This window comes from Thunnus maccoyii, chromosome 2, assembly GCF_910596095.1.
Source record: "Thunnus maccoyii chromosome 2, fThuMac1.1, whole genome shotgun sequence".
NCBI lineage: Eukaryota > Metazoa > Chordata > Actinopteri > Scombriformes > Scombridae > Thunnus > Thunnus maccoyii.
In genome coordinates, this window is record NC_056534.1 from 7,720,913 (window position 1) to 7,736,761 (window position 15,849).

Consider the following 15,849-nt stretch of genomic DNA (forward strand, 5'->3'; position numbering starts at 1 on the left):
CAAAATACATTTCTGATCTTCTGCTTTTATGATTTTATTATGAACCATCCAGTCCTAATGGGTCGTCCAGGACTGGTCTGCTTTCTATCACCAGAGTCAAAGCTAAACATAGAGAAGCAGAGTTCAGTTTTTATGCACCAAATATCTGGAAGAAAACTGCAGGTCTGCTGCAGCTCTTAGTTTATTTAAATCAAGGTTAAAGACTTTTCTTTTTGCTGTTGCCTTTTATTAAACCAAATAATTATTCATTTCTTACACTGCACTGTAACTATTATTCTTGTATTTCATACCTGTCTTATTCTATTGTAGCTTATATTTGTCTTCCATTCTCTTCGCTCTTTAATGACTGTGTAGTACTTTTATGGTGAGTTTCTTTTGCACTTTGTCTTGATGCCTTTTAATGTTTTATGTAAAGAACTTTAAATGGCCTTGTTGCTGAAATGTGTTATATAAATAAACTTGCCTTGCTCTACTTGCTGTGTGCTGTTTTTAAGTAGCAAATGGATTTTTTTCTTGTGTACATTAAGATAATTTTAACTGCAATCCAAGTAAAACTTAACTATTGTAATAGTGCTTGTGCCAATACCATGCCAGGGTTTCAATAGCAATACCAAAATTATATTTTTTTCGATTTCTGTTAACATGTTTTTCTCCAAAACCACTTTTTTATGTAATAATAAAGACCAAAGTTCTCAAATGTTCATTTTTATAAAAAACACAAGCAGCTGTACAGGAACTATTAGATAATTAGGAAGTGTCTATTCAAAAAAAAAAGTAATTTTAACAGACAGTCAAAGGCAACTTTCGATTCTGGACAATTTTTGACACAGACATCAGTTAGTGAAAGAAAAGGGTTAAATTATCCTTAGAATTACCAGTGTTTTTTTTTTTTTTCTACTGACTAACTACTACATAATAATCAGAAACCTAAATAAGTTGTTTCATGTCACAGTATCATGGTTTCTATCAGAGTACTACAGATTAAGGTTTCTTAAAACTGCAATGCCTTAATTCTAGGATTTTTAGATAAGGATATGTAACATGCACAAAAATACAACTGATATTCAAGGACCTGATCCCAACTGGGAGATTAGTGCATGAAAACATGCTCAATCGTATGTGGGTTAATGATGCATTTATGTCATATGAGAGTTACCATATTTACCAGTTTCTGACTTGTAAATAGTTCATGTTAATTTCAAACATCCATGTTGTATTACAACTGTGAAACTCATATTTTTTGTACAGCTCCGATATATCCCATTTGGTACTTAATAGTGTCTGAAAAGCCAACAACCATGGATGTCAAACCCCAAATTTAATGCCATATGACCATGAACAGTACACTTATTTTAACCCTAACACAACTTACTCTGCCATCATACAGCAAGTTGTCCAGTGATGTTAGCTCTTGCAAGTTGTAAAATGGGAATATTTCCGATCTCTACCATCCGTCCCATATGATGTGAACACGGTTTAGACCCTTTTGATTTAAAGGAATTTAGACAGATACCACTGTAATAATTGTACGTTATCTGTGCTACAGGATGCCATGCCATTAGTCCAACGGCCCATTATTCAGAAACCCCAATACTTCAAAAAACTTCCCATTAGACCAAAAGCCCATTAGTCCGACGGCCTGTTATCCCAAAAACGAAAGCCCACTGCTCCAAGGCCTGTTGTTTCTGCCCTTAATATCTTAGTGTATTTTGACAAGCGAACATACCATTTACAAAATGCTTGCTTTTTAGTGCATTTAATGCATACTAACCTTAACCTTAATGATGACAGAGGGGTAGCCTAATTGGATCGCCTAACCACAAATAATGGCAGTGAATCCAATGGGCCTTTGGAGCAATGGGAGTTTGTTTTCATGGTAAAGGGCTGTCAGACTAATGGGCTTTTGGTCCAACGGGACATTTTCCTAACTACTAGGTTTTGGAATAATGGGCCTCTGGACCAATGGGCAGTCCCCTGCTACAGCTAGCTACAACCAGTTAGCTTATTAGCTTAGCATAAAAACTGTAAGCAGAGGGAAACAGGAAAAAAATCCACCTCCCATCACTAACTTATTATCTTATTTGTTTAATTGGTACAAAAAGCTTAAGCTTTAAGTGTTTGTATGCATGAAACAAACTAGACATTCTAACTTGTTAATAGGTTAAGCTAAGCTAACCGGTTGGCTTCAACTTCATATTGAGTGGACACATTGATATTTGTCTAACTCTCTACAAGAAAGTGAACACAGTAGGCACATTTCCCAAAATGCTAAACTGCTTTAAGCTCTTTTAAAGATCCCCTCCAGACATGTTTTAATATGTATTTAAAATACTCTACTCTGAATAACAATTGGGGTCTAATATGGTTTTTCAAAAAAAAAAGTGAAATTATCTTGTTAAAATCCTTAAAATAGCCTCTACTTATTCTCCCTCATTAAAAAATCCAGAATCTATAAATATCCAAATATTGTTCATTTCAGAAGTTTTAATTGCTGGACACAAGATACCTACTTCATTGTAGAGTCCATTATCAGTGTTTGAGTCTTCAAGTGTCCACGTCACACTTGTGTCAGTTGAATACTGGACCGGGATTGGTTTCCAAACTATTTGTGATGTCACAAACGTAGGCCCACCCCCTTAAAACTGAATTTTCAATGAGCACAGAGAAACTTTCCACTCTCAACAGATAAAAGTGAAATCAGCCTTCAAGCCTCAAACTCTGCACACATACATCATTCTGCACAATGAAGCTCAAACATCCAATATAGGAAGAAGAAGAAAACCAAGAAGAAAAACAACAATGTTTGAGTGGGAGGAGGACTTTTAGGTAACTTCTTAATCTGACCTCCCCATGCCCCCCAAACTTCACCTTCTTTGCCCCACTAGTGATACAAATCTACAAATAGCCTCACACTGTTGTCTCTTCATATTTCATCCATTCAACATGTTTTATTTCTGGTATGTAATGAGCATTGCGGCCTGGTGGGGGCTCTGTGTGGCCACAGACTTTTAGTCTTGTTTTTCACTTTCCAATTAACATCGGTGGATAAATTTAGGGGAGACCTCTCAGCTTGTCACAGTAGGGATGGCAACAATAACAATGGTAGTCACAAGTTCAGTGCCACTCATCTATACCCCCTGCTTTACATCTCCATCCTCCATACATGACAGGCGCCCTCCTCGTTCCGCCGCTGAGGAGCATCATAGCGGGGAGGAGCTCTCTTCTCGCGGGGCTCCTCCTTCCACTCCCTCCGTTTTCTTTCACTTGCCCCAAACACACACACATACACACTCATTGTATCCACCTCCTCCTCCTCCTCCTTCTACCACCAGCCTGCCCGATCGAGAGGGAAGAGGGGGGGAAAGATGATGAAAAAGGAGTAAAAGAGAGGAGAGCTGGTGGTGGGGTGGGGGGTCTTATGTTCTTACGAGCGGAAAAGGCGTCACACACCGGGTGCAGAGCGCAGGACGGAGGACGGAAGACAGGGATCACACAGAGAGCGAGAGAGAGAGAGAGAGGAGAGAGAAGACGGTGGGAGGAGGCGACAGCGGCTCGTAAACACGACAGAAAACGGCGAATAGGACGGCAGACACCCCCCACCGCCACCCCCGTGTCCCTCCTCATCACTCCATCTCCATCCTTTCTGCACCGTTTGGCTCATCCCTGCGCGAACCAAAGCAGCTCCTTCTTTTTTAAAAAAATTTTTAATAATCCAACTCGGTGTTTCGTAGAATAAATACTAGAGCAAAGAGGAGGGAAGAAAGGGAGGCTGAGCCATCACCGCCGCGACCGAAAGGATCCACAGTGTAGGTCCTGCTCGGGACGATCATCGGCGCATCGGATCCGGCGGATAAAAACCGGAGAGACGGGGCGAGAACACTGCGAGATGACTGTAGAGTAAACCCCGGCTGAAGCAGAAAGAAAAAAGGAAAGAGAGAGAGAGATACCCCGGCCCCCGGTTATCACCGAGTCTCCAGCATCACCAATGCGATGGCATAGCGGTTTCTGCAGCAAAACTACCAGACTCAGATCAGCAGAGCTCTCATCCACCATGAACCTCTGAAAGACATCCGACACAAGCACAGATGGGTAAGAAGAGATGCTCTGCTGTGTTTTCTTTTGTTTTTGTTTTTGTTTTTTTGTTTTTTTTTAATAATTCCGGGATATGGAGGCTGGGGAGGAGGGTGTTGGAGGTGAAGCAGGGAGGCTTGTGACGTGAGGACCCCTGCCATTGCACTTACTGTTTTAAGACTGCAATGTAAAAGGGGGGGTGTATCCGTGTCTGTGCGTGTGTGATGTTGGATGAAGTTGCCTCTCACGAAATTAGGGAGTAAACGAACAGATGGCCCTCTGCTGCTGGTCAGCATGGATATAGCCCATATATATGCATCCCAGTGGATTCTAGTCTGTTCTATTTCTATTCTGTGCTGTCAGGTTTTTGGATCCTCCTGCTTGTGTGAGGTTTAGTTTTTTTCTATAAAAGAAATGCCTGGACATCTCAGCACTTAAAACCAAGCTTATAACCTATATTCAATACAGTTTAGTCCTTCACTTTCTAAATTATTGACATATCTTGAGTGGCAGCATTCAGCATTTGATTCCTATTTTAAACTGATGAAGCCACATTATGAGGTGAAAGTGTCTACTAATGTTGTTCCACAGGCTCCATCCTCACCCTCCACAGTCCCCCCCCCCCCCCCCCCCCCCCTTCCCAAACACCTGAGCCGATGGCAGCCGTTCAGCCTTGTCACCTCTACATCTAGCAATCCAGAGGAAAGCCCTGTTAAGCGTCACCTCGCCGCGTCTGAATCACCCTGCCCCTCGGGCGGGTTGTCTTCTGTATGCGGCAATTGCGAGCCCTGCTGACAAAAAAAACATTTTCATCTCCCGTCTACTTAAACCAAAACCCCACCACAACATCGCCTCCATTTCTAATTTCCCATGAGAGCAGGCTGGGCTCCCAAGGTGGTGCTCAGGGGTCAGGTATTGATCCAAGGGGGGGGGCCCAGATGGGATCGAGAATAAGAGGGTTTGTGTAAGCAGGCCTCTGATAGGCAGTTAAGTGCAAATTTAGTACAAATGAATGAGGAGGCGGTGGTGGGTGTTGTAGAGAAGCAGATGAAGGTTGTGACTGACTGTGTAGAAACAGTCTGTGGATCCCTCATTCCCCTTGATAACTACTGACAAGTTGCCCTCGAGCAAGGCAATTAATCAGCAATAACTCCATTAGAGCAGCTCAGCGGTGCAACAGTAGCAGACTGTAGCTGTACCTGGCAGCTCCCAGGTGTGAATGTGTGAAGCAGGGCATCGCTGATGAGCATGCTCAGTCAGTTCCCTCAGGATGAATCCAGCTTTTTAAAGATGCATGCCGGGTAGAGGTAATTATTTGAGAATCTAAGGTTGCTCCGAGAGAGATCGGTTCACATGCGCTTTGTGTAGAAGACATTTGAGAGATGCTGCTCTTGATTTGGTCCAGTCGAAGCCAGATGGCAGCGTGATGTATATGTTTTTTTACTTGTTTGGACAGCAAATTAGCCTTGGATCTGTACCTTACCAGGCAATAAAGAGAGCAGAGTAGGAAAGAATTTGAGCTGGAAGAAAGCAGGAAATATATGCTTCACTGTGTTTGCAGCAGCATGAACAGAAGCAAAGGCCTAAAACTGCTCCTGTTTCTGCTCCGGTACTCTGTGGTGGCTCTCACCGTGGCTTTAAATGGTCGGTGGATGCCCCAACCAACATCCTAGATCCCCACATTTCAAAATAACAACATCAACAAAGACCACATCTCATGGGGATGCTGGCCTTTTCACTCCGTAGTGATGCTGATTCTGTGAGACAGGGCAGTGGGCGGATGTGTGTGTGTGTGAGGAAGGTGGGGCGGGGGGGGGGGTTGCCGAAAGAGGAGAAGAGAAATAAATAGAAAATGTTTTTTTGGGGGGGAGTTTTGGATGCCACAGCTGGGAAGGGTACACAGCTGTCACACCTGGATATGTATGTTGTGTTCATTATAGAGAGACAGATTGAATAGTATGTGAAGTGAGAGGTCAAAGCAGGGTAAAATGGAAAGAATGGATGGGTGTATAGATAAGGATCTGGGTCTGCTGGAGGAAAGGAAAGGAAAGGAGAGGAGGGAGGGAAGGGATGTCATCCGGTCGTCTGTCTGACAGTGTTTGGACTCCAGTGATCCACCTGAGCCCCACAGCTGAAGTTCACGTCTTGTGCCAGATTACATTAAGAACACACTATTTATGATTTCTCTCTCTCTCTCTCTCTCTCTCTCTCACACATATACACTCAATTTCCCTTTCTGGTTGCTGTATTGTCTTGCCATGTAAATACATCTATGTTGCCAAAGCAAGAAGGGAAACAGTGGCTGAAAGAGGAAGTCAGATGACAGTTGGCTTAGAGCTGCAATAGTCGATCATCAGAAAATTAGCGTGCAACTGTTTTGGTAAGCGATTTATGAAATCATTTTTTTGAAGAAGGAAACGTCAACATTTTCTGGTTCCAGCTTCTTAAATGTGAGTATTTTCAGTTTTCTTTAGTCTTCTGTGATAGTAAACTGAATATCTTTGGGTTATGTTGCATTTTGGACTTTGGGATCGACATTTTTCATCATTTTCTGACATTCTATAGACTAAACAACCAGTCCATTAATCAAGAAAATAATCGACAGATTAATTGATAATGAAAATAATTGTTAGTTGCAGTCCTAGTTGACAGGTCATTTGTCATCTATAGTGCAGTGTTCTGCCCCTAACAGAAAAGGGAGCTTTTCATCATCTAGCAGGGTCATAATATCTGGAAAACTGTCACTTTTTCCAGACTTTTGTCATATTAAACGCTAATATTTTTTTATATTTTTGACAGGTGCAGAGGAAAATTTGATGTCTTGGTAGCAGTGGTTACAGTTTCTCTCTCACCTTGTCAAAAACAGTGAGTCGGCAAATACTGGATAAAAAGTAAATTAAGAGAAATGTATATAAAATCGTTTTTTTCAAATCGGTACCTTCTGCAATCTTTTTTAACAGACTGTCAGTTGTTGTATCACCGTGCAACCTTTTCCCACTCTTCTATTCTTCCTTTTTTTTCCCTCTCACACAGCTCTTTCATTATGTTGCTCCCACAGTTTTTTTTTACCGCCCGCGACTCAAGTTGCAAGGCCGAAACAAATGGCTTTGCTGGCACACAGAGAGGCTGTCGGTTAATATTGCCAGAGGTGATCTGGGTATGCAGAGATCAGCAGCCTCTTCCCCCCCCCCCCCCCCTCCACAGCATCCTGTTTTGCAGGCTTTCTCTCTAAAAAGACGACCGCAGTTCTTCTAGGAAATAAGATTTTTGCTCTGAGTCACTCAGTAGTCAAAAATATACTTTTTAGGCCACAATCAGATGACTTTTAATTCATTGACCGGAGAGTTTCTTCAGTTTATAATCCAAATTTAGGCCTCAGTCTTTTCCCAACTTCTTTTTCTTTTTTTCTTGAGAATGTAAGTCTGCAGGAAAAGACCACACAGCCAGGCTTGTTGGTGTAAGCAGATGGACGGACATCTGACATCTCGCAATGTGGGAACACCAGCAAAGCGCAGCAAAGACAAAGTTTTGCATAGCCAAAGTAAATTTCTTGATCAAATTAAGGACGCAACCTGTGAATCGATGACTTTTGTCTGGGATCGTTATTTTACTAGTAAATGGGGCAGAGTGGATTTAAATCCAAGCCAAATGCAAAAGCCACAACCAAAATAAACCTTTCCACCACGGTAGGATCAGAAAAGACATGATTTAGGGATATTTTACAACCTTGAACGTTGAATTATTTGCACAGTATTACAGAGAAAAGAACACTGAAACAAAAGATTTTAAAGAAAATTGTGCTTGAAAAACATTAATAGATTAATTGTTGTAACTATTTTATCAGAAAATAATGAAAAATGACAAAGATACTGTCTTCAAATGTCTTGTTTTGTCCGAATAACAACCTAAACCCGAAGATGTTCAGTTTACCGTCATATAAGCCAAATAAAAAGCATGAAATTGTCACATTTGAGAGGCTGAGACCAGCTATTTTTGGGGTATTTTTCCTTTTAAAAAAAAGAATAAAGTGATTATTTGATTATCAAAACAGTCAGTGTTCATTTCGTGTGGATCAACTAATCACTTAATCGAGTAATCCTCGCAGCTTTATACAGAAATGAAACGTAAAGATTTTGGCATCAAATCCCAGCAGTGAGATGTGGAAACTGGTGCAGGGGAGTGGTTCCTGTCTGTGACTGGAAGGTTGCTTTCTACTTTGTCTTTTGTGTGTCTGTAATCTCCTGTCAGAAACTGAAACTAGTCTGCTCTCAAGATGCAAATTGGACCGGTAACTCACTTCCTGGAGACTCCTGACGTTGAAAGATTGTGGCCTCCGGAAGCAGCTTCACATGAGCACAGAAAGGGATTGTGGTTATATTCACTTGTTTAGATGAAGCTGCTGACTACACTAGACGAGAACGGAGAAGCGGCAGAGAAATCTTCGAGTAAATGCAGAAGGATGTGTGACTCGCAGTCGCTGCGATTGTAGATTACCTGTCTCTCCTCACTGTGAGAAGTTCTGGGTTGAGAAATTAGAGCAAAGGTTGAGTGAAACTGAATGATGCGGGAGGCCATATTTGTCCCAGCAGCTAGTGTTACTTCCTGCCTGGGGCGGTCTTTGGGATAAATATGTTCTTTATTCCGCTGGAAGTCAGTAGGACAAAGGGATGTTTTCAGTGCTGAGAGACAGAGGCAAAAAATCCTGGTGAGTGCTAAAGTAATTACAAGACATAGCTCAGCGGAGAGTGAAAAGAAAGAGGGGAGGGGGTGAAAAGAAACATGCAGCAACAGGAGAGATGCTGAAAAAGAATCAGTTTGTGAGCGTTTTCTCTTCAGGTTTCTTCTTCCTGCGCGTGTGCACCTCGTTGCCTGTTGTTTTCTGTCTTTGACTGGGATCATACAGTAGAGTCGCTCTCTGTGTGCATCATTACCGCTGTGGGTGTAATCTCTGCGGCGCAGGCGGGGTCGTGCCAGGCTCCAGGATGTCTAAACAGCACCGAGCTAACCCCACCGACAGGTTACGTACGGCTGAGCACAGACTGAAGCTGCTGCGGCTGCTGCTGCTGCTGCTGCTGCTAGGGGAATTAAGCTGTGTTCCACCTCTGATCTGGCATCTGTAGACACACATACACACTCTCGGACACACACACACACACTACCGGGTTCCTGGCTGTGCTTACGCTATTCCTGGAGAGAGAAACGCACACAAAATACATCCTTTTTTGACATCTATTTCTGCGCTTTTTGTCGTGCAGTGTTGTTATAATTTCACTTGACTTATCAGTCCTGCAGTGAAGTTCTCAATCTCTCTCTCTCTCTGTCTGCCCACACACCTCACATACACAAATTAGATGCACTACATATCCCGCATCACCCCTCTGCCCACACACGTGCTGTAGATCCCAGTGTTGTGTTTGAAGAGAGAAAAGAGGAGGATGGAGAGGAAAAAAAGGGAGGAAAGAGATCTCAGAAAACGTCTTATTTCCTGGTTTCCCCCCCCCCCCCTCACCTCAAGAGCTCTCATTAAGCAGTCAGATGGCGTCTGATGGCTCGATGCAGGAAGAGCTCAAAGTTTCCCCCGTCACTAACCTGCAGTCACCCGACAAGCTGCAGAGATAAAAATATCATTGCGCAGCTCAGCACATGAAAGGTAGCAGCGCCCTGGTGTTCTACTTTGACTCTGAAAAGCTCAGACGTTACTGCAGACTGTGAAGCTGGTGTTTTTAGGTGCACAAGTAGAGGATATTTTTTTATGCAAGGTGTGCCCGTGCGCAGGGGATTTAATACGAGGATAATGTAACAGGTGCCAGACGTGTCAGTGTTTTGTTTCAGGGCAACACCTCCAGTCGTTTGGCAGCGATTGTTATTTAGACTGACCGGATTTTGAAGCAGGAAACTTCAATCATTAATTTCTCTCTGGGGTGATGACATGACGGCAGGCTGAGCTGATAAAAAGAGATTTTGATGCGTGATGACACAGCGAGCCTCTGCAGCTGTGTAAGAGCCGGGCGTTGTATCGATATTTATAGGAAGTCGTCTACTGTTGTAATAATTTTTGATTTATTTATTTATTTTCATCTTGATAGACACTGATGTCTAAATTAACAATAAAAAGCAACATCCATGGTACAACTTCCTGTTATCATGCAATCCAATGTGAGGAACATCATACTAGGGCTACACCTAACAATGTTTTCATTATTGATTAATCAGCCGATTAGTCTCTCGATTAATCAATTAAATGTTTAGTCTATTTAATGTCAGAAAAAAGTGAAAGTTAACACATTCAAGCCATTCGACCAGAAGTCCAGAACCAGAAGTCCAGAACCCAAAAATACACAAACAAAAGCATCAAATAGTCACATTTTTGCTGGAAAAATAGTTGCAGGTTAATTTTCTGATGATCGACTTATCAATTAATCAATTAATTGTTTCAGATCCAGTCAGAAGTTTGGACACACCATCCCATTCCTTTGAGTGAGAAAGTGTGTCCAAACTTTTGTCTGGTTCTGTATATGAAGTGTAAATGCTTAGAAATGCAACAGTTTCTCAGTTAATTGATGAACTGATAAGTTAAGCAACAGGAAATTGTACGTCAACCATTGTGATAATCGAACAATCTTCTCAGTCATTGCTTTCAACCACATGTTGCAGCCTTCCTTTAGTAAGTGGACCTTGAGTTAATTGACACATACTTTAATAGATGCGCTGATGTGTACTACATTCAATATTGGAAAATTTTTATAAGTAGATATAGTTTGACAAAACAATCTTAACTCAAGGTCTACTTTACTACCTTTTTTCCAGAGCTTTCAACCACATCTCACTGTCTTACTTTAGTAAGTGAAGCTTGTTTTGTCATAGTTAACAGATACATGAGTATATTTAATCTTGGAAACTTTGATTATAATCTACAAGCTATTTATAGTTTGAATAAACAATCTGAACTCAAGGGCCATGCACTAGCTTTTACTCACGCTAACAACATCTCAGTCTCACGCATGTCAAACTGCTATTTCTGAGGTCAGGAATGAACCTTCGTGCTCATATATTGGTATATTGTCTTATGCAGCCCCTGATTTGCATGTATCAGTCATTATTATCAGTCATCATCATAATAATGCTACAACAGCTGCTCATGTTAAGCTGAGCTGATTCGATATGGTTGTCACTTGTGGTTTCCCTTTGTGCTGAATCACATTTGCGAAGTGTAGATGTATTTTTATAACCCCAAATCACAACTTTGACTCAGTGGATGTTACAGTCTGTACAGTATGCAAAACCCTCTATCCTTGCACCCATATTATAATCGTAATAAGGCTTCCATTATTATGAAGTGATTTATTTTTGGATGTACAGTATCTGCTGTTTCTGTCAGTCTGGAGTTGTTTACCGTACACACTGAGGACCAGATCGATCACCGTCACAGTGTGTGCACTTCGCTCTATGTGCTCTGTGTTTAGAACAGCATTTAGCATCCTGTTCCTTAACTGTGACCTTGCCTAAGTGCCATCGGCTGGCCTGTAAAGATTACCATCAGACAAAAAACAGTTTAACAAGGATCCTGCAGGTGCCCACATCATATCTGCTGGCCTGACATAAAGATGGTGGGCTTTTGCTAATAATGCTTGAGACAAACAATGTCGCATCAGCGGCTACCGTGGTCTGTTTAAAGCACGGACTTACAATGCAGTGTTAGTCCCACTTAATAAGCCCTCCACATGCTCTCTCTGTCTCACACAGACACAAACACACTCTGTCTCAGGTGGGGTCTTGAGGGGGCAGCTGTTGTGATGATGAAGTATGGATTTCTGCTCTTGCAGGTCAAACTGAGTGTGCCTGGGCTTTATGCGGGGGTGGATGAAGAGCACTCCACACACCGCTGCTGTTTGTCAAGGACCTGACTGACGGTCAGCATTGCAACTTTTTCCTTCCTTAACTCCCCCCCCCCCCCCCTCTCTCCTTTGCTGTTCAGAGGGAGCTCCCCTTTTCTAAATAAGGCAGTCTCTCCCTCCATGTCCTCAACCCCCCCCCCCCCCCTCCTCCACACACTGCCACTGTGTCTCCTGTCAGACCGCCAAGCTGAGTTTACCACCAGGCCAAAATAGAAGTTGTCTGTCCTTGAGTATGTCTCACTCTCTCTCTCTCTCTCTTTCACTCAGCGCCCCGCTTCCTATCTCACCCGCTCTCATCTTTTCCCCCCCTGCTTGGTCACCTCAGTGTCACCTTACAGCCATGTCCCACCGCGCTCCCACAGGAGACTCACCTCACAGGGAGGAAAAATGGTCCTGACCTGTGCTCGACCCAGCATGTGTGTTTATCGAGGCTACAGTGCCGGAACGTACCACTGCTGAACAATTTATAGGGGGTGCCGGTTGGAAATCTAGCACAAATTAGGCCTGGGTCAAAGATGAATATGCAGATATTTCTTTGTGTGTTTAGTCTGTGTGTGTGTACCAGATGGTTGTTGTATTATGCAGGAGAAAACGTTTTCTGAAGAGAAAGTTAAAATGATGAAATATTGAGTGTAATTCTTTGCCCCGCTAAGGACAGTTTTGATCGGGTCAAAAGACATCTATGCATCTAACTGTGCTACATTTGGCTGAAAAGTCAGTCAATTTTACATATAACCATTGTTTCAACAGCATTTTAGTGACTTTTTTGAACCCTCACAACCCCAGAACATACAAATCATAATGTACACATCATACACATACACCACTGGAGTCACTGTCATTTTCTGTTTTCAGTGATAACCGTATTTGTGACGTCCAACAAGAATAAATGTGCACAAATCTCAGTAGAAATCATGTTAAAGGTACTCTTAATAACATCAAATATTACCACATAATCACCAAAGTTTGTCTTTTAGTATCAAAATTAATTAATTTGCCTGCACAACAGTGGTTGTGTTGGAAAACTACAGCTAATGCAGTGTAGCTTTTCATGACAAAGATTAAACTAAATATTTGCTCAGACAGAAAGTGAAGCAGATTTTCACCCCATCTTAAATGTTCAAATTTGGGCGCTCAACCATTTGTCCAGTCTGTGTTTATTCATTCCTAAACAGCCAGTATACCAACTGTACAGACGCTAGCTGTAAGCTAGCTAGCAACAGATATAACGAGCCCTTGTCTGGTTTTGTATCAGCTCAACCTCTGACTGAACTCAAAACTCACAGATAATAATAATAGATAATAACCTCAAAGATAAGTGAATTTTTTTCTCCCAGGTTGAAATATTGTTAAGTTGTGTGAATGTTTCTGTGAATGTGTCATTTGTCAGTTCAAATTTTCATCTCTGAACATCCACTTAGGCTACATCTTCTGAATGACTTTATATGCAATCCTGCTGCTTAGCTTTCCGTCTGAACACACCTTACGACTAGAATGTCCTGTCAAAATGGTTTGTATTGCCTCTGATATTCTCCTCTATCTATTCCTATATGGATAAACGGATTAGAGCTGCAATGATTAATCGATAAGTCTATTAAAATTGATTAACCATTTCTGGTTTCTTTAGTCCTCTATGATAGTAAACTGAATATCTTTTGGTAGCGGACTGTTGGTCGGGACAAAACAAGACATTTTAAGTTGCATCTTTGGGTTTTGGGACATGGTTATTGACATTTTTCATTTTATAGACCAAGCAAATAATTGTTTAATTGAGAAAATAATCAATAGATTAATTGATAATGAAAATAATTGTTAGCTGCATTTACTGTGTGATGTGCAGTTTGGATATACCATCAGAAAAATTACATAAAGTCCATATAATGTAGATGTCTATAAAAGCTAGACGCTTACTGCAGATGTTTACTGGATGTGATGACAACCTTGGTAACACTATACCGTCCTCTTACTTCAAGGGAGTTTGAGCAAATACTGAGAATTATTTGCAAATGCTGTTGAAGCCACATCCCGTGATACTTCTAAGTAAATTTAGAGAGGCGGGTGGCAGTGGGTGAGAGTTCAGTGTGACCTTGTAGAAGATACCACTAACCACAGTGAAGGTCATTTCCATTTGTGTTACTTTTTTTTTAAAATGTGCAATCATTGTTAGCTTGAAGGTCGTCTCCCATGCCACAGACACTCACATTTGACACACTTGGTTTATCGCCTACTGCGAGCCCGCAGCGTTATCCTAAAATTACTCTGAAAAACAGCAGACGATGCTTACGCTGTTTCCCTGAGCCCGAAAGATGAAGACATACACTGTTTTTAACTTGTCAAATCCAGATAGGTGTTAAGAACAATAAAGCTTTTTTTTTTTTTCTAGGATGAGTGCTGGACAGAGTGAGGTTTCGTGAGAGAGGTGGAGGGAATGTGAGAAATATTCGTGTCATTTTACCAGCATGAAATCTTTTCTAGCATACACTCAAGTGAAAAGGAAGAAAACAAGAAATAGAGAAGAATATATTAAGATCAAGGCCAATAAAGCTACAGAGCAGAGAGAGAAGAGGGGGTTGGGGGTGGACTTATGATTCATTTTTTAACAACAACAAAAGCAGCTCTCCATTCAGCATGTTTCATACAGTAAGAATGACAATGACGTACGGTGCAGTCATCGCGTGTACTTTTCATTTTGGCTGTTAAGAGATACCTACGTCAATGAGGAGTCTGTCAATGGTTAGCGCGAGGGAGGTGAGACTTGAACAAAAGCAAGGACGAGCGGCTCGTCTGTGGATGGATGGATGGATGGATGGAGAGAACGAGGGTAAGAGGAAAGATATTTTCATCAGGATTATCCTGCAGCAGAGAATCTCATCTGGGAAAGTGGCCCAGTGCTTACTGAACACTCAAACACACACACACGCACACACATGCACACACACAGCCTCAGGAGGCTGCAAAAACAGGAAAATCTCTGCTTCACCTCAGTTTGCCCAGGAAAGCCCCTCTTTTGGGCTGCTTGTTACACTGTGGTCCCTCCAGAAAGACTCTGCTCTTGGATCTTAATATATCATTCTGTGAATTTCTGAGCGTGTGTGTGTGTGTGTATGTGTGTGGTCTATCCGTCTGTTCTTCCCTGTTGAATCTCAGTGGAGTTCCTCCTACTTGATTACACTGTTTATTCGCTGTGCGTCCCCAAAAATCCTGCCCACCCGACATCAAGCTGCAGCTAGGAGGAAAACTTTGATAGCATTGTGGTGTTTTATATTCCATGACTGTAGTTAGCTACACATGTGGACTTCAGGCCAGATGCACAAGACTCTGTGCAGATGAAAGACCAAAACAATACATTCACAGACGTAGAACTGTGTAGCGCCAGAACGATTAGACAACAAATCTGATAATTGATTCTCCATTTACCTCATTTATTAATCATAAATGCCAAACACTCACTTGTTCCAGCCTCTAAACATGAGGATTTGCTGCTTTTTTAATGTTTCATGTCACTGAAATGAAATAACTTCGGGGTCTGGACTGTCAGTCAGATAAAACAAGATAATTAATCTGACTTTTTTATGTATTTTGAGGGACGTTTTTTGCCTCTATCGCAGACATAAATTGACGGGAGAGAGAAGAGAGGACACTCTAACTACATTGGGTCAATATCTTTCCACTTACTTCCAGCACTTATGATGCCCCATTTTCTGACATTTATTGGCCATTAAACAATTATTCCAAAAATAAGCGACAGATGAATCATCAGTTGCGACCCTTTAGGGCTGCAACTAACGATTAGTTTCATTATTACTCTTTTTTTTGATTAATCAATTAATTGTTATGTCCACAAAATGTCAGAAAATAATGAAAAATGTCTTGTTTTGTTGGA

General features: G+C 41.7%; 1 protein-coding gene across 6 annotated transcripts in view; it reads left to right on the forward strand.

Annotated features, from left to right (window-relative positions):
• Positions 1–3,195: 3,195 nt before the first annotated feature.
• mgat3b (beta-1,4-mannosyl-glycoprotein 4-beta-N-acetylglucosaminyltransferase b) overlaps positions 3,196–15,849 on the forward strand; it is a 69,251-nt gene continuing 56,597 nt past the window's right edge. For 5 of the 6 annotated variants that reach the window (XM_042431078.1, XM_042431043.1, XM_042431096.1 and 2 more), the window contains exon 1: positions 3,196–4,089. The gene's annotated coding sequence lies outside the window, so the exon portion shown is untranslated. Of the gene's footprint in view, positions 4,090–11,894; positions 11,982–15,849 lie in introns of all 6 variants that reach the window. The other variant, XM_042431068.1, reaches the window with a different exon arrangement.